Genomic DNA, 2959 nt, shown 5'->3' with positions numbered 1-2959 from the left:
TGTATGTATATATATATGTGTGTGTATATACGTGTATATATATATATATATATTCATATTTATATATATATATATATATATATATACATATATATATATATATACATACATACATATATATATATATATATATATATATATATATATATATATATATATATATATATATATTATATATATATATATATATATATGGAGGTGGAAATAGCACAGAGGTAAGTCTAAGATATTTAAGAAGGAACTTAACAAAAGTGACTGAAAAAAATTATTCAAAGAAAATATTACCGGTTTCGATGATGAATATCATCTTATAAAATATCTGTAAAAATTTATAAAAAATTGAAGTGAAAACGGTTTATGGTCTGTCTGGGGGGGGGGGGTCAAGAACATGTCTGGAGATATTTCTTCCTTTAAATATAGTTTGGTATAGAGTTCGAAGTGTTAGAGAGTAAAAAAGGAGTGTAGTTGTATGTTGTCTAAAAAGAATCTTTGCGTGTTCCTGCCAGGGGATTGGGCTAAAAAGTATTTATTGAATGGGTTTTATGTCCAAGGGTGTTAGTGTCTGTGTGTTTGTGTGTGTATGTGTGTGTTTGTGTGTGTTTCTGCTTGTGTGCGTGTTTGTGTGTGTGTTTGTGTGTTTAAGTGTATTGTGCTGAATGTCCTTTCAATATGTGTGGAAGGTGACTAGCTGTGTGTTGATGGGTGAGTATGGTGTGACGAATGTCTTGTTGAAGAAAGAATTAGGATTTTCTTTTAGGTTAGATGTATTCTTTTTAGTGTCTCTACCTGTATGTATGTGTGTATTCCTCTGTGTGTATGAGTGCTTGAGTGTGTAGGTGTGCTTCTGTGTGTGTGCGAGTGTGATTTTGTTATGTTTTATTTTGTGTGTATTCAAAAGAATAGATGTAACCCAAGGGAAAATCCCAATTCTTTCTTCAACAAGACACACCATCAGTACACAGCTGTTCACATTCCAAACATATTGAAAGAATATTCAACACAATATACACATACTCACATGTGGGCGTAAAATCCGTTCCATAAATGCTTTTTAGCCATTCCTTTGGCAGGAACTCACAAGGAAGTATTTTAGACAATGAACAACTAGACACTTTATCTTACTCTCGAACACTCTGGACTCTATCCTAAACTATATTTTAAAAAGGTTTCAACGAAAGATCACATGAACTCGACCCCCTGGACAAAAGATAAACTGTTTTTATTTCAAATTTTTATGAATTTTTGTAGATATTTCAGTAGATGAGATTCATCATCGAAACCGGTAATATTTTACTTTATATAATTTTTTTTCAATCATTTTTAGTAAATTCCTTCTTAAATTGAAATATCTTAGACTTACTTTTATGCTATTTCTACCTCCATATTTCATTTATATATGTATGTATGTATATATGTATATATATATATATATATATATATATATATATATATATATATATTATTACTGGTTCCTAGGCGTTATCAATGGAAAAAAATATGGACCGAACCAGTAATAATATATATGTATACACATATATATATATATATATATATATATATTATATATATATATATGTGTGTGTGTGTGTGTGTGTGTATATATATATATATATATATACAGATATATTATTACTGGTTCGGTCCATATTTTTTCCATTGATAACGCCTAGGAACATCGATCACTGGAAATCCGATAGCTAGTGGCAGCACTAGACAAACCTGCTGTTTTTACACCATTTTTACAATTTTTATCATACCATGGAAACTGCAGTGAATTTGCCATTAGTAGTTGAGATATGTGACAAATGTATTTTAACTGACCTATAGTTCGTTTATGCCTAAACACTGCTTAGCACTGATATTACTAAATATATGTATGAACGTACATATATATATATATAATATATATATATATATATATATATATATATATATATATATATATATATATATATATATACACATACACACACTTTCGGCGAAGGTGTTTGTAAGCCATTCAAGAAGACAAAAATACCGTCAGTTTCATTTAAACATTTTAATTTTGCCTTTGTCAAAATAGTTTTACAGTTTTGAAACCGCACCCTGTTTACTGACAACATTTCGTGCTGCATCTGCGAAAGTAACACTAGGTTCGTGATATGCGTGTTTGAGTATGTAAATGTGTATGCATGGATGTATGTATATGTGTACATGTATGTGTGTATGTATGCATTATGTATATGCGTAAATGATGCATATGTATGTATGTACGTACGTACGTAAGTATGTATGAGCATATACGTATGTAAGTGTGCAGACTAAGTCTGCGGATCTAAACATGTGTATGTAAATATATGTTTATATATATTCTTGTATATTTTTACTTGTTTCAACCATTTGACTGCGGCCATACTTAGCACCGTCTGTAGTCGAACAAATTGACACTGGAGGCCAAAAGCAGATACATACATACATTGATACATATGTGTGTGTGTATACGACGAGCTTCGTTCAGTTTTAGTCTTCCAAATCCACTCACAAGGCTGCGGTCAGCCCGAGGCTATAGTAGACGACTCTTGCCCAAGATGCCACGTGCAGTGGGACAGAACCTAGATGTATACATCTATTATATAACATCCGTTCTGTCTGTCAGTGTATGTGTTTTCTAGGATCTCGGGCTCAAATTTGATATGTAGATACCGACGGTATCAGGGTGTGTATAAGTCTTGAAAAAATTGCAAAAATCGATTCCAGGTGAGAATGCGATCGATAAAGTCGTGGGAACATGCATTTGTACGCGCAAATATATAAATATATATAATCGGTCCATCGAGATTTACCTCCAGCTAACCCTTTTGCATGCACCGTTTTTGTCCTGCTTTTCTTCCGTCAACCTGTACATAACTGCATCTTCCATTATTTGTTATTTTTGTACTGCATGAAGGCACGTTTCTTTCCTGCCAAGCTTACTGTTCAA

This window comes from Octopus sinensis, linkage group LG3, assembly GCF_006345805.1.
Source record: "Octopus sinensis linkage group LG3, ASM634580v1, whole genome shotgun sequence".
NCBI lineage: Eukaryota > Metazoa > Mollusca > Cephalopoda > Octopoda > Octopodidae > Octopus > Octopus sinensis.
Note: the sequence above shows the minus strand (reverse complement) of the source record.